Source organism: Ictidomys tridecemlineatus, chromosome 5, assembly GCF_052094955.1.
Source record: "Ictidomys tridecemlineatus isolate mIctTri1 chromosome 5, mIctTri1.hap1, whole genome shotgun sequence".
Taxonomy (NCBI): Eukaryota; Metazoa; Chordata; class Mammalia; order Rodentia; family Sciuridae; genus Ictidomys; species Ictidomys tridecemlineatus.
In genome coordinates, this window is record NC_135481.1 from 78,147,258 (window position 1) to 78,170,050 (window position 22,793).

The 22,793-nt window shown below is 34.9% G+C and overlaps 1 protein-coding gene across 12 annotated transcripts in view; it reads left to right on the top strand.

Annotated features, from left to right (window-relative positions):
* The window catches only part of Slc25a21 (solute carrier family 25 member 21), a 497,747-nt gene that overhangs the window by 370,969 nt on the left and 103,985 nt on the right, over positions 1-22,793 (top strand). The window lies entirely within an intron of this gene.

The following is a 22,793-nucleotide window of genomic DNA, read 5'->3' on the forward strand; positions in this document are numbered from 1 at the left end:
GACTGGCCATTCTGCTCCACTTGTGAAGCTGACATGAAACACCATACTAAAAAGGACCCTCTACCTACGAACCTGGTTGACCCGATTGTCTGGGATACCCACACCCCTTCCACTGTTTCCTGCCCACCAGCTAACATTCATCTGAAAGATCCCAACACCTTCCTCAATCAGGCTCAATACCCCCTTCCACAAAAGCTCTTCTGGGCCTACAACTCATCAACACCTCCATTAGGCCCATACATCCTTTGGTTCCCAACCCATACACCCTGCTATCTCAGATCCCCCACACTGCCACCCTCTTCTTGGTCATAGATTTAATGCTTTCTTCTCCATTCCCCTTGACCCGAATCACAAGATCTTTTTGCCTTTACCTGGACAGATCCCACCACCAGACATTGTCGACAACTAACCTGGACTGTCCTTCCGCAGGGATTTCGAGATAGTCCACACCTCTTTAGACAAACCTCCAATCTCTTCACCCCCAGTGCCCCGAATCCACCCTCTTGCAATATGTTGATTATCGTCCAGCAAATCTCTTTGCCCACCTGCGAGGAAAGCACCCCACCACAGCCTTTAAGGCTACGGTGGCCCTCAGGGACTCCTTCCTTGGGAAGATTATATAGCGGCCTGGCGAGGAGGGGAATCCAGGCCCTGAAGTGCCCAGCCAAATCCAAGAAAGAGAGTCCCTTGAGAGATAGAGAACCCTAAACTTTTTATTTTTTAGTAAGTAACAAAATATCATGTTGGGCTGTAAATTATTTAAAACATTGTTTCCTAATAGCCAACATATTCATCTATCTAATAATCAATTCTTTAGTACACACAAAATATTAAACATCACCTTTCTGCAGATTCAAAAGCTTTTCACAATATCAATATGTGACTCAGACATTCTGTTTCTGACAAAATGTTTCATTGATTTTTTACATTTTGATGATAACTAATGATGCTTCACACTACTTTATGTTCTTTTTTTAGAATTTTTGTATCATTCTTTTTAAAAATTTGTTCTTTGTAGATATACATGACAGTGGAGTATATTTTGACATATTATACATACATGGAGTATAACTTCCCATTCTTGTGGTTCAACATAATATGGAGTTATACTGATGAACATTCCTATATATGAACATAGGAAAGTTGTTTCAGATTCATTCTACTGTCTTTTGTATTCCCATTCCCTCTCCTATCCCTTCATCCCCCTTTATCTAATCCAATGAAATTTTATTCCCTACTCACCCTTATTGTGTTTCCATCCACATATCAGAGAACACTTGACTTTTGATTTTGTGGGGATTGACTTATTTCACTTACCATGATAGTCTCCAGTTCCATCCATTTATTAATGCCATAATTTTATTCTTCTTTATGGCTGAGTAATATTCCATTGTGCATATTTACCACATTCTTTCTCCATTCATCTGTTGAAGGGTACTTATGTTTGTTTCATCACTTTGCTATTGTGAATTGAGATTCTATAAACATTGATGTTGCCACATCACTATAGTATGCTGACTTTAAGTACTTTTGGTATATACCTAAGTATATAACTGGGTCAAATGGTAAACCCAAAAATCTTTATGCAATTTTTTCTCAAGGTATTTGCCCACTCATAGGTTGTGAATATCTGTTCAAGTCCTTACTTTCACTTCTTTTGGGAGTATACCTAGAATTGGAATCACCAGATTATATGATAATTCTCTGTTTGACAGACAGGGGCTTTTTTAAAAAGCAATAAATAAAGAATGTAGAAAAATGGAGTGTTTCAGCAGAGACTTGAAATCTATAAAAATGAGCTGGAAGAAAATCCAATAAACCTTGAAAAATTAAAATAACATAAGAAGGAGAAGAATAGGGAGGAAAAATTAAGAAACTATTGAAGCTAGGTGTGGTGGTGCATGCCTGTAATTCCAGCTGCTGAGGTATAAGGATCATGTGTTCAAAGCCAGGCTCAGCAAAAGCCAGGCACTAAGCAACTGAGACTCTGTCTCTAAATAAAATACAAAAATAGAGCTGGGATTAGTGGTCTGTCTAATGTGTGAGGGGTAAAAATTTGCTCCCAAAATGTAGACTCTATTCACCTTGCAGATTGTTTCTTTTGCTGAGAAGAAACTTTTTAGTTTAAATCCATCCCATTTACTGATTTTTGGGTTTAATTCTTGTACTATAGGAGTCTTATTAAGGAAGATGGGGTCTAATCCCACATGATGAAGATTAGGGCCTACTTTTTCTTCTAATAGATGAGAGTCTCTGGTTTAATTCCTAGGTCCTTGATATACTGGCATATATACACAATGGAATTTTAATCAGCAATATTTGAGTTGAGTTTTGTGTATGGTGAGAGATAGAAGTTTAATTTAATTTTGTTGCATATGGATTTCCAGTTTTCCCAGCACCGTTTGTTGAAGAGGCTATCTTTGCTCCAATGCATGTTTTTGGCTCCTTTGTCTAATATAAGATAACTGTAGTTATGTGGGTTAGTCTCTGAGTCCTCTATTCTGTACCATTGGTCTACCCGTCTGTTTTGGTGCCAATACCATGCTGTTTTTGTTACTATTGCTCTGTAGTATAGTTTAAGTTATGGTATAGTGATGCCACCTGCTTCATTCTTCTTGCTAAGGATTGCTTTAGCTATTCTGGGTCTCTTTATTTTTCTGGATGAATTTCATGATTGCTTTTTCTACTTCTATGATGAATGCCATTGGGATTTTGATCTCTAGGGTATATAAAATACTCAAAAAGCTAAGCATCAAAAAAAAAAAACAACAAATAACCCAATCAATAAAAATGGGGCAAGGACCTGAACAGACAATTCTCAGAAGAGGATATATAATTAATCAACAAATATATGAAGAAATGTTCATCATCTCTAGCAATTAGAGAAATGCAAATCAAAACTACTCTAAGATATCATCTCACTCCAGTCAGAATGGCAGCTATTATGAAGACAAATAACAATAAGTGTTGGAGAGGATGTGGGGGAAAAGGTACATTCATACATAGATGGTGGGACTGCAAATTGGTGCAGCCAATATGGAAAGCAGTGTGGAGATTCCTTGGAAAACGGGGAATGGAACCACCATTTGACCCAGCTATCCCTCTCCTCGGTCTAAACTCAAAGGACTGAAAAACAGCATACTACAGGGACACAGCCACATCAATGTTTATAACAACCCAATTCACAATTGCTAAACTTTGGAACCAACCTAGATGCCCTTCAGTAGATGAATGGATAAAAAAATGTGGCATTATACACAATGGAATTTTAACTGGCAATAAAAGAGAATAAAATAGAGGCATTTGCAGGTAAATGGATGGCATTGGAGAAAATAATGCTAAGTGAAGTTAGACAATCCCCCCAAAACAAATACCAAATGTTTTCTCTGATATAAGGAGGATGATTCATAGTCAGGTAGGAAGGGGGAGAATGGGAGGAATAGATGAACTCTAGATAGGGCAGAGGTGGGAGGGGAGGGGAAGGGGAAGGGGTTAGCAAGGATGGTGGAATATGATGGACATCATTATCCAAAGTACATATATGAAGACAAGAATTGGTGTCAACATACTTTATATACAACTAGAGATATGAAAAATTGTGCTGTATATGTGTAATAAGAATTGTGATGCATTCCACTGTCATTTATTTTTTTAAATAAATTAAATTAAACTTTAAAAAATAGAGCTGGGGATGTGATTCAGTTGTCCAGTGCCCCTGAGTTCAATCCCCCGTAAACCCCACCACCACCACCAAAATAAAAAACTATAGAGGTGAGCAGAGATTTCAGCAGCCCCATGATGCTTAGGACACAGGATTAGAGTTCAAACCCTGCCAAGTGGAAGAGTGTTATCAGCACTCAGGTCTTCAGTTGAGACCCAGAATCTCTGCTCTCTAGGGATAGGGGAAAACAAACACATTGTCCCAAACAAAGCCTGAAACCAATCCTTAGCAAATCAGCAGACAAGGTAATCTTCTGTAATCCATTTGCTTTGTAGGAGAAAATGCATTATTCTTTGGAGGAAGATGTCATTGTTCAGAGGCTCTTCCATTTGTTTATGTACAACATGCTACATTCAATTTAAAAATGCAGGATCTTACGATATAAAAGCAGCCAAATGTCAAAAGGAGTGGACAATTAGTTGTTCAAATTTTAGAATTATCAGAAAGGGGTTTTAAAAATTATTTTTTACTGTGAGAAACTATATATAATAAAAAATTTATTATTTTAGCCATTTTTAAAGCATATAGTTTACACTAAGAACACTCACAATGTTGTATAACCATCATTACAACCATCTCCAGAACTTTTTCATCTTCTCAAGTTGAAACTACATACTCATTAAACATAATTTCCCATTCTCTCCTTTCCACACCCCTGCCAACCTCCATTCCACTTGCTCTATGAGTTTGATTACTGTTTGTACCTTCTATAAATGAAGTCATACAATATTTATCCTTGCATGACTGGTTGGCTTATTTCACTTAATTTAATGTGTTCCAGCTTTATCCATGATATAGCATATGCAAGGATTTTATTTTTCTAAGAATTAAGATATCCCATTGTACATGTAAATACCACATTTTAAAATCTATTCACATGCAAATGACAATGGTCATTTATTTGTGTTGCTTCTACCTTTTGGCTATTGTGAATAATGTTTCTAAGAACATGGGTATGCAAATATCTATTCAAGTCCTTACTTTCACTTTTGGGGGGCATATACATAGAATTGGAATTGCCAGATCATGTGATAATTCTCTGTTTGACAGGAGCTTTTAAAAAATCAATAAATAAAGAATGAAGAAAAAATGGAGAGTTTCAGCAGAGACTTGAAATCTATAAAAATGAAATAAAAAACAAGTTGGGTGCAATGGTACACATCTATGATCCCACCAACTCGTGCTAAGGCAGGAGGATTTCGAGAATAAGGCCAGCCTCAGCAAATTAGTGAGATCCTGTATAAAAAAAAAAAAGGTTGGGGATATAACTTGGTGGTAGACTACCACAGGATTCAATCCCCAGTACTGAAAAAAATTAAAAAACAAATACAAAGGAATCTGAAATGAAAATCCTGAAAAAACTATAACATGTATTTAATAGGTGGATTTTCATCCTACCTGGCTTAGTATCAGTATTCAACTTGTCTTTTTTATTAATTAATTTATTTTAATTAGGTATATATGAAAGAAGAATGCATTTTGATTCATTGTACACAATTGTAGCACAACTTTTCATTTCTCTGGTTGTACACCATGTAGCATTGCATCATATGTGCAGTCATACAAGTACCTAGGGTAATGATATCCATCTCATTCCACTGTCTTTTCTGCCTTTGTACCCCCTCTCCACCTCTCCCTCTCCTTTGCCCAATCAAAGTTTCTCCATTTTTTTTCCATGCCCCCACCCATTATGGATCAGCATCCACTTATCACAGAGAACTTTCAGCCTTTGGCTTTTTAGGGATTGGCTTACTTCACTTAGCATAGTATTCTCCAACTCCATCCATTTACCTACAAATGCCATAATTTTATTCTATTTTAATGTTGAGTAATATTCCATTGTGTATATATATACCACAGTTTCTTTATCCATCTATCCTTAAAGGGCATCTAGGTTGCTTCTACAGTTTAGCTATTGTGAATTAAACTACTATAAACATTGATGTGGCTGTGTTACTATAGTATGCTGATTTTAAGTCCTTTGGGTATAGACCAAGGTGTGGGAGAGCTGAGTCAAATGGTGGTTCTATTCCAAGTTTTCTAAGGAATCTCCATACTGCTTTCCATAGTGGCTGCACTAGTTTGCAGTCCCACCAGCAATGTATAAGTTCACCTTTTCCCCCACATCCTCGCCAACACTTATCGTTTCTTATATTCTTGATAACTGCCATCCTGACTGGCATGACATGAAATCTTAGAGTAGTTTTAATTTGCATTTCTCTAATTACTAGAGATGTTGAATATTTTTTCCATATATTTTTTGATCGATTGTATATCTTCTTCTGAGAAGTGTCTGTTCAGCTCCGTAGCCCATTTATTGATTGGATTGTTTGTTTGGGGGGTGTTAAGTTTTTTGAGTTCTTTATATATCCTGTTAGTGCTCTATCTGATGTGCCTGTAGAAAAATTTGCTCAGAAATGTAGGCTCTCTCTTCACCTCATTGTTTCTTTTGCTGAGAAGACGCTTTTAGTTTGAGTCCATTCCATTTATTGATTCTTGATTTTATTGCTTGCACTTTAGGAGTCTTGTTAAAGAAGTTGGGGCCTAATCCAATGTGATCAGGATTTGGGTCTACTTTTGCTCTATTTGGCTCAAGGTGTCTGGTTAATTCCTAGGTCCTTGATCCACTTTGAGTGAGTTTTGTGCATGATGAGAGACAGGGGTTTATTTTCATTTTGCTACAGATGTGTTTCCAGTTCTCCCAGCATCATTTGTTGAAGAGGATACATTTTCTCCAATGTATGTTTTTGGCACCTTTGTCTAGTATGACATAACTGTATTTATATGGGTTTGTCTCTGTGTCTTCTATTTTGTACCATTGGTCAACATGTCTATTTTGGTGCCAATACCATGACATTTTTGTTACTATACCTTTGTAGTATAGTTTAAGTTCTGGTATTGTGATGCCTTCAGCTTCACTCTTCTTACTAAGGATTACTTTGGCTATTCTGGGTCTCTTATTTTTCTAGATAAATTTCATGATTGCTTTTTCTATTTCTAAGGAATGACTTTGGGATTTTAATTGGAATCGCATTGAATCTGCATAGCGCTTTTGGTAGTATGGCCATTTTGGCAATATTAATTTTGCCTATCCAAGAGCATGGGAGATCTTTCCATCTTCTAAGGTCTTCTTCAATTTCCTTCTTTAGTGTTCTGTAGTTTTCATTATAAAGATCTTTCACATCTTTTGTTGATTCCCAAGTATTTTGTTTTTTTCTGAGGTTTGTGAATGGGTAGTTTTTCTATTTTCTTTTTCAGAGGATTCATCTCTGATGTATAGAAATGCATTTGATTTATGGGTATTGGTTTTATATCCTGCTCCTTTTCTGAATTTATTAATTAATTCTAGAAGTTTTCTAGTGGAGTTTTTTGGATCTTCTAAGTATGAAATCATGTCATCAGCAAATAATGATAGTTTGAGTTCTTTTTTTCCTATTTGTATCCCTTTAATTTCTTTCATCTGTCTAATTGTTCTGGCTAGAGTTTCAAGGACTATGTTGAATATAAAATGTAAAAGAGGGAATCTCTGTATTGTTCTAGTGTTAGAGGGTATGCTTCCAATTTTTCTGCATTTAGAATGATGTTGGCCTTGGGTTTGGCATAGATAGCTTTTACAATGTTTAGGTATGTTCCTACTATCCCTAGTTTTTTAATGTTTTGATCATGAAAGGGTGCTATATTTTGTGAAATGCTTTCTCTGCATTAATTGTTTTAATCATATGATTCTTATCTTTTTTATTAACGAGTTCATTTTAATTAGGTATTAGGTATATGACAGAAGAAGGCACTTTTAAAAAATATTTTCAGTTGTATATGAACACAATACCTTTATTTTGTTTATTTAGTTGTTTTTTTTTAATCTGGTGTTGGTAATCAAACCCAGTGCCTCACAAATGCTAGGCAAGTGCTCTACCACTGAGCCATGACCCCAGCATGGCATTTTGATTCATTATACATAATTACAACACAACTTTTAATTTCTCTGGTTGTACACGATTAACGATGTAGCGTCACACCATATGTACAGTCACACATGTACCTAAGGTAATGATGTCCATCTTATTCCACTGTCACTCCTGCCTCCTTACCCCCTCCACCTCTCACTCCTCTTTGCCCAATCAAGGTTCCTCCATTTTCCCCATGCCTCCCCCTCCCTGTTAGGGATGATTCTTATCTTTAAGTCTATTGATGCAATGAATTATATTTATTGATTTCTGTAAGTTGAACCAAACTTGCATCCCTGGAATGAACCCCACTTGATGATGGTGCATTATTTTTAATATGTTTTTGATTGTGATTTGCCAGAACTTTATTGGGAATTTTTACATCCATGTTTATTAGGGATATTGATCTGAAATTTTCTCTCCTTTATGTGACTCTGCCTGGTTTTGGTATCAGGATGATACCAGCTTCATAGAATGAGTTTGGAAGGGTTCCTTCCTTTTCTATTTCATGGAATAATTTGAGGAGTATTGGTATTAATCCTCCTTGTAGGTCTTGTAGAACTCAGATGTGAATCTGTCTGTTTCCAGGCTTTTCTTGGTTGCCAGGTTTTGATAGCATCTTCTACTTCTGTACTTGAAATTGATCTGTTTAAGTTGTGTATGTCCTCTTGACTCAGTTTGGGTTGATCATATGCCTCTAGAAATTTGTCGGTGTCTTCAAGGTTTTTTATTTTATTGGAGTATAAATTTTCAAAATAGTTTCTAATTGTATTTTGTATTTCAGTAGTGTCTGTAATGATATTTCCTTTTCCATTACAAATTTTAGTAATTTGAATTTTCTCTCTTCTTTTCGTTAGAGTGGCTAAGGGTTTTTTAATTTTATTTATTTGTTTAAAGAACCAGCTTTTTGTTTTGTCAATTTTTGAATTGTTTCTTTAGTTTCAATTTCATTGATTTTTGCCCTGATTTTAATTATTTCCTCTCTTCTGCTATTTTGATGTTTGTTTGTTCTTTTTATTTTATTTTATTTTTTTTAGGGCTTTGAGCAGTAATGTCAGGTTGTTTATTTGTTGACTTTTTCTTCTTATAATGAGTGAACTCCATGCAATGAACTTTCCTCTTAGCACTTCCTTCATAGTTTCCCAGAGATTTTGATAAGTTATATTGGAGTTCTCATTTAATTTACCTCTAAGAATTTTTTTTATCTCCTCCTTAATGTCTTCTATTATCCATGAATAATCATTCAGTAGCATATTATTTAGTCTCCAGGTATTGGAGTAGCTTCTGTTTTTAATTTTATCATGGATCTCTAATTTCATTCCATTATGGTATGCAGGGTAGTATCTCTATTTTTTTCTATTCGTTAAGACTTGCTTTCTATCTTCCAAGTGATCTAGTCTGTTGGTGATGCTTTCTATTGAATTTTTTATTTGGTTTATTGTTTCCTTTATTTCAAGTATTTCTGTTGTTGTTGTTGTTTTCCAGAATATCTCTTTCTTGAAGTAAAATCATTTGCTACCTATACTTGCTCCCTTATTTCCTTGTTGGTGTGATCAATGATTGCCTGAATTTGCTCATTTAGGTCATTCTTTAATTCACAGATCAATTTAATTATGTATATTCTGAACTTCTTCTCTTGACATTTCATCAACTGCACTGTCCATGGATTCTGTTATTGTAGTATTCTGGTTTGTTTGGGGCACTTTCTTCCCTTGTTTTTTAATGTTATCTATGTGTCTTCCTTTCTTGCAGTGTGGATCTGAGGTATTACAGTTTCTACACTATAATCTTGTAGTATCCATTCAGATTATCTGTACCTCACTATGATGTTGGGCTTCCAGACCCTGCAGGTGTCCTGCAATTCATGCTACTGCAACTAAAGGTGGTGGCAGCAATAGCAGAGTTAACTCCAGATAGCAGTGGGGGTGTCCCAAGATAGATGCAACCTCTTTTAGAGATGGGGCTGGAAGGGTGGGCCTTACACCAGTTTTAGGATGCCTGTTCCAAGATGCAGCTGCTTCTAGGCCCTGTCGTTGCAAGATGGGGCTACTGCATGGGGAGGGCTAATGGATAGTCAGGGTCTGGGCTCTGGTCTGGGTCTCTCCAGAGTGTGTCTACCTGTCGGCGGGGGTGGTCCTAGGCCTGTGCTCCTGCATGGGTAATATTCAACTTGTTAATAATTTTACAGCATCTTGAATACCAGGGAGGATGTTTTATCCTTCTAGTATGCAGTAGCAGCTACTTAGTATTGTAATTAGTTGGTCAAATGAATAGAGGGATAATAGTAATAGTAATAATAATAATAATAATACACAGTGGCACACTCCTATAATCTCAGCGGCTCAGGAGGCTGAGACAGGAGGATCACAAATTCAGAGTCAGCCTCAGCAATGGCAAGGTGCTAAGCAACTCAATGAGACCCTGTCTCTAAATAAAATTCAAAATAGGTCTGGGGATGTGGCTCAGTGGTTGAGTACCCCTGAGTTCAATCCCTGGTACCAAAAAAATAAAAAATAATAATAATACATATATTTTGGTGGAAAGAATTACAAACTATAAAAAGCTTATTTTAAAATTTATACATATTTTTATTTTTAGTATAATTATTAACACATGTTAATTGTACAGATTAATGGTTTCACTATGATATTTCCATGCATGTATATATCATGTTTTGATCATGTCTGCCTTCTACTCTCTCTTGTCCTCCTCTCTCTCCCCACTTCCTCAGTTTGCTTTTCCTTTCCTAACAATCCCTCTTCTAATTTCAGGTCATATTTTTTAGAAAACTAATTTAAAATAATAATAATAATAACAACAACAACAACAACTTACCAGGTGCCAGGCACTTTACTAGGTTGATGCTGCATAATAAAGCTTATAGTCCCCACAACAATCCTGTTGGGGAAAAACTATAATTCTTCCCATTTCACTGATAAGTCAATCACGGCCAAAATTTTTATGAAACTTTCTAATTTATCATAAGTTGGTACAAATTTGAATCCAGGTGATCTGGGTCCAGATCCTTTCCTGTACATCATTTTAAAAGATATACTTTTTAAAAGAAATATATAAATTGTTCTTCTTTGATTGAATGTCTATTTGCCATTTTAGAAAATTGATGGAAAATTGAAAATCCAGATTACTTGGTGACTTCTGCTAGGGCACAAAATACTTATTGTAATGTGACCTTTGTATTTTTTTTCACATGCTCCTTCAAGACAGTGGGACATTTCTTAATATATTTTGGCTTGGGCAAGGTTATGCATGTTTGACACACAAGAAACACCATCATGGTGAACAAAATGTCCAGTCTTTCTCCTTAAACTCCAAATTGCTCAGGGCCATAAGATACAACCCATGGGTTTAAATTTGACACTCTCAATTTCCTCCTTTCATATTTGTGGATCTCATTCTCAGGATGCTGACATTTTACCTTTTCTACATCCCTGTCTTTACTCCTTCCTCTATCCCATCATCTGTCTTAAATCTTTAATCTCTTTGCTACACCTCTTCAGAACATGATGGCTTTTGATGGCACATGTCTCCAATGATGGGGCATTCCTTGGGGAAATCCATTTTCTTTCAGTCTTGGCAGGGAAGATCAGCCATTTATTATATAAAACAAAGGGAGTATTCATCAGGTTCCCAATATATTTGCTTTCAGCTCTCTTTTCCTCAAACTCTTTGTTCACCCAGGTTATACTTCTAAGTGTTCCACATCTTATTTTGATCTCATATTTTGGAACCTCTAATATGAAAGATCTTGATATCTCCCTCTCTCTCTCTCTCTTCTCCTTTCTTTTTTCTCCTTCCTTCCTTCTCTCCTTCTTTCCTCTATCCCTCTCTCTCTGAAAAGGAGCTATGCTTTTCATATAGAGAATTAAAATGAACAACTCTTTTTGTGATATTGCTCAATTTTATTATTAAATAGTCCTTAATATTTTTAATGTGAGGACCTATTTCCTCCACTCTATAAAGATTTCTGATACAGAAGATGAAGGGTAAGCACTATTGTAGCTAAAAAAAGATAACTACATATTTTCTGAGTTTATGTCATTTTTTTACTAGCCTCAAAAATACTTACAACCCAGTAAGCAAATAGTATTTAGCAGCTGCCCATGTATTCACAGCCCTCAATTAGGCAGCATACCTTGTACATAGAGAAAGACATGGTTCTGGCCTTATAAACACTTAATTCTGCAGTAAAATGGGTATAGAAGCAAAAATAATTATTTTGGTTAGAGGATTCTATCAGCCTCTTCAAATATTTCTTCTTAAAGAAACAGTATAAATAATAGAGAGTTACCAGTTGGAAAACATTAACATTTTGAATACCTTTGTGTCTCTTCACACCTCTTATATAACCATTCTCAATTACAGGAAAAAACCCCACCAAAACTATGAAGGGACTTTCCAGACAGAAGTAAACTGTCCCCATAGGAAATAAAAATCTTCAAAGTGTCCCTTTCATTGAACTTGTTTCTCTTCCTACAACAAATGGACACATCAGACATAAAATTTAATTGAGACACACTAAAGTAAGGGTCTGGCTTACCTGAATAGGAGAGGTTACAGCATTCCATTAAGGAGACACCAAGGCACTAACAACACATTGACTACCTTATATTATATAATATTGAACTTCTAATCACCATTGACTATTTGAACCATCATTTATTTAGGATTTCAACAGTCTCTCATTAAACTCTGCTGTGTGCTTCTATTTTACATTTCTTTTCTGTATGTTTATTTTAAGAGCCAGTATACATATTGACAATTCTTTGACAGCAAAGGAAAAACCACCAGGAGTGTATCTGTTTATTGAGGACTGACAGCTTTATAGCTAACATAAAAATAATCTAATGTTTATTGGGGCAAATGTTTGGACGGAGGATTAACTGAAACTACTGAATAGAGAAACCCTTTTCATCCTATTCAGACTTTTCAAATAGGGTTTGAAATCTGTGATATAAAAACTTTTTGTGTTGATTTCCTTAATGTTCTTCCCTTAATTTGTCCCACTGCTCTCTCTCTTCTACTTTACTTCAAATTATGTTTTACAACTGGAGTTTTGAAGTAACTAAAATCTTGAGGACGGAGATGCTACTGTTCAGAGTCTCATTGCAGATTTCATGGGCCATGCAAACTTTCTAGATAACAGTAAAGCAAAGTCTAAACCACCCAGCTTATCACATAGGCTTTTCTACTGTTTTATATAGCTTGCACATAATAAAAGTACCTTGTGGCCATTGTCTTTTTGTTTTGTTGTTTTCGTCATTGTTGGGGGTAGGAAGCAGAGCTTGTTTTAAACTGTTCTAAAACTGGTCTTAAACTATTGAGATTTTTTTTAAAAATTCTGTTTTGCCTTTATCCAGATAATAACAGCATTACATTATTGTCCTTATTTTTAATGAGACGTTTGAAGTGTCTTTAAAAAAACACACCTACGCTTCCATTAGGTAAAAAATATCACTCATTTGAAAATAGTTAATTTTTTAGAGAAAAAATGGTTCATTAAACATTGTTAGCTAAGCAATGTTTGACTTTAATTTTTTTATATTGGTGTCAATTGTAATTACCACAACTATCTCTTTTCCCAACATTCTTCCACCAAAAAGTGAGGAAGAATTTTATATTCATCCAAGGTCAGCTATTAGCACTTGTCTTTTTACCACACTCTCCCACCCCAGCCCCTCTCCTGACCTTATTTTTCACTGAATAAAATATATGGGAGAAAAAAAATAGGCAACTTAAATGTCACAGAGGAGCGTCTGTGAAGCTAGAAATGGAACCGAGGTTTCCTGGATGAGTCCAGGCCCTGAGGCAGTTAAGAAAAGTACATTGGCTCTTTCTTCTTAAAAAGACTGTCTATATCCTGCCAAAGCTGGAATGTATGCATTTGGATAGCTCAGTTTTCAATTTCTTTATTGGAGCTATCTATGGGTAGGTTTTTGTGAAAATGTACAAGGAGACTCTGGAAATATCAGAATCCTGTAGCAGCTGAGCAATAAGTTTTTTAAGGCATTTTACACCAGGTGTGCACCTAAAACAAATGAAGTTAGTGAGCTACTCAAGGGTCAGGATTCTATCATACCCATGTGAGTGTCCCTGGGTCCACCTGTGGGAATGCTTGAATTACAGATGGAATTCTATAAATGTTTGTTGAACTAGCCTATATTAAAATGTTAACTCTATGAAGATGGATTTGGTCCTTTAAAAAAATTTAAAAAGAACATTACATACTTTTTATTTACCAAGTAGAACACGTGATTTATTCCTAAATAGAGTAAATCTATACTTAAAGCCTTTCTGCATCATGTCCATAGTAGTGATGATTGCCTGCATTTCAGAGCACTAAAATGCCTTGACACATAGAGATTTCGACTCAGTTGGCAATTAGGCCATCAGTGGAATATACATTCTGTTCCTGCAGCAACAACTTGTTGATTCTTCCTGAAAGCTAACTAACTTAGAGATTTGTGGGCCCTCGTGGTTTCCATTGTGCAGTACTTCTCTTTCTTAATAAATGAGGGAGGGCGTCTTATCCCTCAGTCACGTGCCATAGTTGTCCTTTACCATACACTTTCCTTGACTTGTACACTCTGGCACAACTCCTTGACATTTAGATTATATTTAGGTTATATTTGTTCTAAGAGGACTATTACACCTATTACACACACACACACACACACACACACACACACACACACTTTTTTTTCCCCTGTGTTACTTCGGCACCTCCCCCTACCTGAAGCTACTCTACATAAACACTTTGTTACTTCCCAGACACAGCTCATGGTACTAATACGATTCTTGGTCTCATTTTGTGGATTTTGTCCCTGATTCCTCTGGGTTGGTGACAGAAATCAGGCTCGCAAATTTTCAGTTCCTGCCCATCATCTCAAGAAGTACTAATGAGCTTCAGCAGAGCACATGAGCCACACTGTGCTGACATTTCACAGCACCACACTGACCCCACCTTTAGAAATAAACTTTTCCTCAGCTTAGAGCTTCTATGGTAAGAAATCTAGAGGTTACAAGGAACCTCTTGTAAATCTGTCCTTCCTATAAAATCAAACACAAAAATCTCTAAGTTATTGACATTTTATTTTATGCTTCTTAAAGACTTTTTTTTTTTTTTTTTTTTTTTTTTAGAAAAGACCTTAGTTAGAATCTGTTAGGTAAGCAGAGTTGTCATGCATGTATGTGACACTCCTAATTCAAGAAGTTTCAGGCTCGGGCTGTAAGCTCAGTGGTAGAGCGCTTGCTTGGCATGTGTGAGACACTGAGTTTGATCCTCAGCACCACATAAAAATAAATAAAATAAGGTCCATCAACAACTTAAAAAACTTTTTAAATATATAAAATAAGATAAAAAAAAGAAACTGGGTTTTTGAAGTTGGTCCAACAGTCAGGTAGCACAACAAAACTCTGCCTTTAGCAGTATTTTCCTCAGGATGGATTGGTTTACTTGTAACTTAAATTTGGCCAAATGGACTACTTTATTTATGATCCTTAAGATCTCGATAACAAAGTTAAAATAATGTTTTAGCTATGAACCACTCAGCAGGATTCAAAAGTCATTTTCTAATTTTCTTACTTAAAAAGTGGTTTTCTCCAAACCCCCATGACAAATAGATTACTAAGATTATTATAATAATATTGTCATATTATGGGGCTCCCAGAAATTCCCTCATTTCCCCTTGAATCACAAAGTCATAATAAATAGTTTTCACTAGAATGGTCTATTGGCCCCCAATAATAAAACAAATGGAATAAATCCATAAATTCATGCTATAAGTAAAACTTGAACTATTTGAGATTCAAGAGATTTGTTTATTCTGTTGCTTTTTTAGTCTATTTTATATATGAACTAAAACAGTAGCATGAACTAACTCTTGTTGTTTTTTTTCTTTTTTTAAATTTGTTCTAAGTAGTTTTACATGACAGTAGAATGCATTTTGATACATCATACATAAATGGAGTATAATTTCTCATTCTTTGGGTTGTAAATATTTTATCCCTTAGACAAGAGTCTAATTTTTCTAGGATGTTTATCTATATCAACAATAAGCTGCTCCACAATTAAATTGTTGATTCATTATGTATTATTAATTTTCCAATCCTGTTTCAGTCTGAAACAAGCATATTACATATTGGTATTACTCGTCTATTAAAAGACATGTTGAAATGCATTAAGAGTGAGAATTGGTTTTTCCCCTTTTTTCTTTTGAAACAAAAATAAAACTCTCTTTGGGAGAAATGAACAAGTGAACATCACTAACTAGGAAATACCTTCTTACTCTTTTTTACTCCCTTGTTAATGCTCTGAGCACCTGCCCCTGATTGCACGTGTTTATTGCCTGCATGATGTTTTACCTACTTTAACCTTGGCCAAAGACCATTTTAAAAATATTTGCCTAATGCTTACTGATTGACAACTTCATCTCTATTAACTATTTATTTTCCTTTGAGGTTACCTTATATGCACTTTCCAACCCTGTATTCTTTTCATAGTCTAATAAAATAAATGTGTTTCATGAACATCTTTGATTTGCTTCTTCTTGCCAAGTTTTTTCCTACTTTTTTTTTTAACTGATCTCCACAATGAGTGCTTTACTCCAGGTCTCTTAAAGGTGTGTGTGAGTTGTTGAAGTTTCACTGTATACACAGAACCGAGCCAAAACTTGCCATTTGCAAGATAAAGCCAGAATAAAGGCCATATGTCAATACAGAGAAAACGACTGACTTCAGCTCTTTTTTTCCCTTCCTTGGTGTTTATAATTATTTCTATGGAAACTGCACGTGGATTTCTGAGGATTGAATTTGACCCTGGGGATGTACACAAGTAACTTTGAAAACATTTGGTCCATTAACTTTGGGTTCATCATATACTTAAGCTTATCCTTCTCTTTAACTACTAACTGCAAATACCATGACATGTGTGAGACCATCATGACATTTGTGCTGAAAATTTTTTGTGTCTTTAGGAAGGGCAGGAGTGAGTGAGTGAAGTGTTATGAGAGGCTGCTTCTCTTTACCGTTAATTATGAGGTTCAGAATAGCATGTTGGCTTTCTCGTTCACAGTTCCTCAGTGCTTTAAAGTGTGAACCCCAGACTCTTCCATTTATTCTGTTCAGATTTTCCCATTAATGACTGTCAGGAACACAAGCAACTTGTTTATCTATCTCTTCTATCCTTATGCCCCCTACAACCTACCTCTATTTTTTTTCTTAACAAATACATGATTTGGGATATCTCAAATAATCTGAAAATTCTTTTGCATTCCCCACACAGTATGGATAAGTGATCAGATCACAATACCTTTGCCTGTATTTTGCTTTTTTGTAGCTAAACATGTATAAAAGTATGCATGTGTATGCTAGTGATACTTTTAGTTTACTCAGATTAGGAGAAAAATGTAACCCCATTTCAGAAGGCTAAGAGCACTAAAGGAAGGCAAGCATTAACAAACAAGAACTAGAGAGAGGAGTTTTAGGAAGAGATAACCAGAGAGGGCTGTTTTTAAGATGCAGGGTGTAAGACGTGATAGGATCTGTACTGACCATAAAGATCTTTTTTCTTGATGGAACTCCATATGGTATTGGGCACCTGAGTAATCTTCCAGAATGCAAAAAAAAATAATCCTATAAATGGTTTTTAATTCTTTTAATGAGAGAGTAAATATTGTATTGAGACAATGAAAAGAGTGCACATCTTTGTGTGGATGAATTAAACTATAGAGTTTTTAAAGAACAAAATTTACAGAGTAAATGTATAAATCAAGCTCTTACTACATAAAGGTATCTACTTCATGAGTCCAGTCCTAGATTTTTCAGAAGATCATTAATTGTATGTTGTCCTTTGTGCTCTGTAGTTGCCTACACTTTGGACATTTCACAGTTTATTAGCAATGTGATTGCAAACCAATTTTTCTATTTATTTAATACTCAGGTCAACATTTTGATGGGGGAAGGGTATATTATAACTCTTTACTGTGGGTTTTCAATTATCCATGTGGTCTGCCTCCCATTAGCAAGAATAATTGGGAACTGGATGTGTAGAATACAGATTCACAACCATTGAAAAATGCCGTTAGGAACATGAATTTTACAGTCCTCTGTTAAAAATTCTTCAAAAGGATCATGGTTTTGTGGAGATTTCAAATATGAGACCTTGGATACCCACTCTTCTCTCTCCCACTCTCCCGCTGTGTTCTCCGTCTTCCTCTCTCCCTCCCTTTCTCGGATCTGTCTCTGCTCAGTGTAAAATATTACCCTATTTTCTCTCTCTTCAGGATTAGCATGGGACACATCACATGAGCCATGGCATAATTTTAGATTCTCTAGTCATATGGTTTGGTTGATGGCCCAAGTATACTCAGGGTATTTATTTAAAAAGAGAGTACTTACCTAGTTACACTAATTTTTTTAGTATCATTTTAAAAAGACAAAATGTAATTGCTTTTTAGAACTTTTTATTGAAGCATAGTATAACAAAGACAAGTACACATGAGTGTACAATTCAGTAAATTTTCACAGGCTAGACACCCATATATGCACCACTCAGACCAAACCAGAATATTTGCAGCTCCCAGAAGCCTCCTGGTGCCTCTTTCCAATTACTGTTATTCACCACCCCCACCAAAGGTAAGGGCCATCCTTATGTTGACTCTTTAATTTTCAAATATTCCATCATTTTCTCACCAGGTTTATTGGCTGATTTTTGTGGGAGAGCAAAGGGGGGTGGTTAATCCCCTATAGCTGACTTCTTTGCATTGTGGGATTTTCCTAGCTGTTAATTATTAACTTTTCCTTAAAATAAAACTTCCATTGTTCAAGGAGAAAAACTCCATGAGCACAGTACATGTGATATAAATCACTTTTATGTCTGTGAAACAGCTGAGTTTACATTTTTATTACATTGTTTGAAAAAGTATCTTTTCATCTGGAAAGAATCAGTTTAAAATGTGATTGTCAACACAAAAAACCAGTTTTCTGTTTAAAATGGCTGCCAGTGGAGCTAAGAACTATAATTAAGCCAGATTTTTCTTCATAGACACTAGTTTCTAAAACCTGGAAGTTTTTGCTGAAATTTGCAAAATATTTTTTTTTTTACTTTAAAAAGCAGGTAAAGGGTTTTTGTTGTGGTTGTTGTTGTTTAGTTAGTAAGCAAAATAATAGAAGTAAATGATTAGTGAAAAAAAATATTTTTTAAAAGATAGAATGCTTCACTGTGAAAGGTAATTTATTGGTGTAGTTTCAAGTTAAATTTAAAGTAATATATACATTTATAAAGTGTCACCTAATAGGAATATTTTAGTTGGAAAAAGATGTTTACCTAGCTAATTTGCAACTTATATCATAAATTTCTCTCTAAAATATTTATTTTAGATTTGAATAAATCTGAGAAGATTCTTTTAGAAATATGCCACAGTTCAATTAGATTAGCCATTCTATTATAGGTATACTGAGCTTGAAAGCCTACAAAATTTTGTTTATGTTCATTAATTTCTTGCTATTTATTTTGAAATAATTTTAAAAAGGAAGTATAGGTCTTTAGATGGTATTTCCTGCTGCATTTAATTTTGAACTCTATTATTAAATAAAATTTTATATATACCATGTTCTTTTTATTACTGAAATACTCTGGATGGTATAATAGAGATTTTGACTGTAACGTACACCCTTGTTTCCAGCACAATAATTCCATGATAGATATAGTTTTAGAATCATCCAACATTCCCAAATTCCTGCTTTGTAAAGTTTATTTTTCAAAACATAGGGCAGTCATCACCAAACAATTGTGTATGCTAACTGACCTTTCATCTTAAACCCAGATTTCTAAAATCCCATTATTTTGTGGCTTTTTCAACATAGGGTTTATTTAGGCTCAAAAATGTTGCAGCCCTTTTTGGAAAACTAAAATTCTCCATGACTTATAATAGAGTGAATAGTGAAAACTATTTAAATATGAGCAAAACCCACCTTTTTCAGTTTTTGTCCAGCATGTGATGAGGTGTAAAATAATTTTGTGGATTCAATGCTGAATTCATGATTATTTCTATGAGCTAAAACAGAGTGAACTCGTCATTCAGCATTTTACCTGGCAAGAGCAGAGTTTACCTAGTATGGCAGAATTTTGAAGGCCAAAGGAGAAATACAGATTTTTTATAGTTTTAAATAGTATAAAGTACCAAACCCCCCAAATTAGGACTGAAAATAATTGAAATTTTGCACAAATCTAGAGTTTTGATGGTGATGATTTATTTTGGTTTAGACATTTCCTTTGAGCTAGCTTGTCATTATTATTCTACTTATTACCTTTGAATGATCACTGTAAATGCACTTACAACCTAAGATATCAACACACTTCAGAAGAGAAACTTAACAAAAACACTTCGGGATGCTGGAACCAATGGATATCTATGACTAAATTAAATTAAAGTTAGTTAAATTACATCTTATGTTCAAAGCTCCTGACAAGGACTTTGCACATACCTTCTTCTCTTTTTATGCAGCATCAATTTAGCTGGAGTACTGTTCTTTACACACACACATACACACACTCTTACACACTCTTAACTACAGGAAAAATATGAATTTTTATATAAGCAAGATTAAACTTTTTCCTGCTTATCTTGTTCTCTGTATTTTTCTTACACATTTTCTTTTTATTCTCTCCTGCCTACAAATGTATTTGTGTTGAATGACAGGCATAGGATAAAGTAAATGCTCCGTTTTCTTCAAGGGGTTTGATAGAACTGAACTTTCAGGAGAGAAAGGTGTGGCAAAATGAAACCATAATAAATAACCACTTTACATCAAACCTACCAAGGATTTTCTTTTAAAGGAATGGCATATTCTTCCATCCATCCTTTACTCCAGTCCTTTTCCTTGTTTATGTTTTCTCCAAAACAATCTATGGAATACTTTAAGAAAAATCAGATTCTCTATAGCAGAACTTCAAACATCAAATGACTTCTACTATTCATCTTACCTTATTTATTTATGAGAAATTATCATAGCAATGTCAGTTAATAATATTAACTCCAAATAATTCAGCTACCTGTAAAGATTTTTATTTGTCAAAAAGTTAATATTTATATTGTTTTATTTATCAGTGCATAAATGACATTAAGTGGAAAATGTTAATAAATAGTCAAATGTTAATACATCATTTGAATAAAATACATGTATAAAATCAACAAAGAAATACTAGGTTAAAATTTTTTATTTGGTTTAATATTTTATTTGGTTTCAGACAGCTAAAATGAACAAAGCCAATCTACAAAAATCCTGTTTTCGCTGTAATTTATAAATTCAACAAGTTCATTAATCCATAAACCCCTATAGTTAGAAAAGTGATCTTTTCTAGGTAAGTAAAATAACTAGAGAGAAAGCAGTGACTTACTTTTTTCCTCAGGGCCAAACCAGTAAGACAAGTTTAGTTCTCTGGACTATGAGGTCCTCTTAGGAAAGAAGAAGATAGATAGATGACAGCAAAACACATATTTTCTGTATAGAATCCAAAGATTTTCATCAAAACTTTAAACATATACATAGATACATTCCTTAGTCAGTTGTGAAAGCAAAAATGCAGTTCAAATATTAAATATTTCAGAGTATTTAAAAGAATATTCAGAGCCTTTTTGTTTGTCAGCACATACAGATCTAGGATGCCTGTCCTCAGTTGCTGTGGCCATCCACAACTAAAAGGCAGCCTAGTGCTTGGGCTTAGCTGATCCATAAAGAAGGTGGGCTGAGAGACAGCATCCCCAGCTGTCCGCCCCAGTGGCTCGGCCTTCCATGACCGCCACTCTTTGTTGAGAATTGTTGGCAGTGGCAGCAGTTTGCAGCTTCAGATAAGAGCCGCCGTTTTCTCAGGTAATGCCCTCGATCAGAGCCCTGATGACAGACTGGGGAGTGCAAGTTTTTTCAGGTGCTCTGTTTGCTCAGTAATCCTTCAGTGCCAATCTCCAAAGAGTGCTCGGGACCCATCGGTAATGGACATCAGCCATTAAGCTCATAGTATTTGTCATCTCTCAGGTTACTGCTTTGTTATTCTCAAGTGATGAATGGATGCTGTTATGCTTTAAGAAAATAAACCAATGCTGTAAATATGTCCAGATTTATAAAAGTGGCCACTTTATTTCCCCCATTTTTTGAGAAGTAAATGCAGAGTATTTCTGAAATACTAGACTTTTCCTTTAAAAATACAAAGAGAAATGTGCTTTACGTTAGTGTTTGTAGTTGCTTAGAGTCCACATCAAACAAATTACTCTAAGCGTCTATAACATGTTTTCACCGTGGTTTGATACAGCTAAGTTTATGCTTTGCACAAGCATTCTGATGAAAACAGGCATGCTTGCAAAGAACTATTCCCAGAAACCATTTGCACTTCCGTGGAAAAAAGAAAAACCAAACAGGGAATTTAAGTGTTAACTACAGCATGACAAAGCAATTCTCCACTTTGGTTATTCCTATTGACTAGGTATGTTTCTGCATCACAGGAAGAAGTAATAATTTTTAAAGACTTGTTGTACTTCAGTAAGAAAGTTTCTAGAAAATATACTCAGTATTTTTGATACTTAGTATTATTTAAAAATGCTTAGTATTGAACTTAGCATTGTTTTGTACACATTTATGTATTATTAACCTACTTATACAATTATCGGGACTAATACTAATTCTGTTTATAATAAAATGGACTATCTAGTCACTCTTTCCACCTTTTCTAAGTTAATGTCAATTTCTATATTAATTTTTGAAGATCTTCAAGAGTTTGTCCTTTTGAAAACACCCAGAAATTAAATCCTGAGACTGACATGCAAAGCATATTTTAAACCCTTTTGAATTTTCATCTATTGTTTTTGTTATTCTTTTTTAAAAATACCACTGATCCCATTTTTAAAGAAAAAGAAAATTAATGGGGACAGTCCTGAGGTGATACAATAAATGAACACCTCACCCCACCATGGTTTTCATGGCCTCTTAGGATATTCTGCATAAAATATATTTCAAGTTCCATTTCACTGACTTCATTTCAGTGTGCTTTCTATTCCTTTTCTCCTACCCACTGCTCTTATCAACTAATGCAAAACTCATTCAAGTATGTGAGAGCA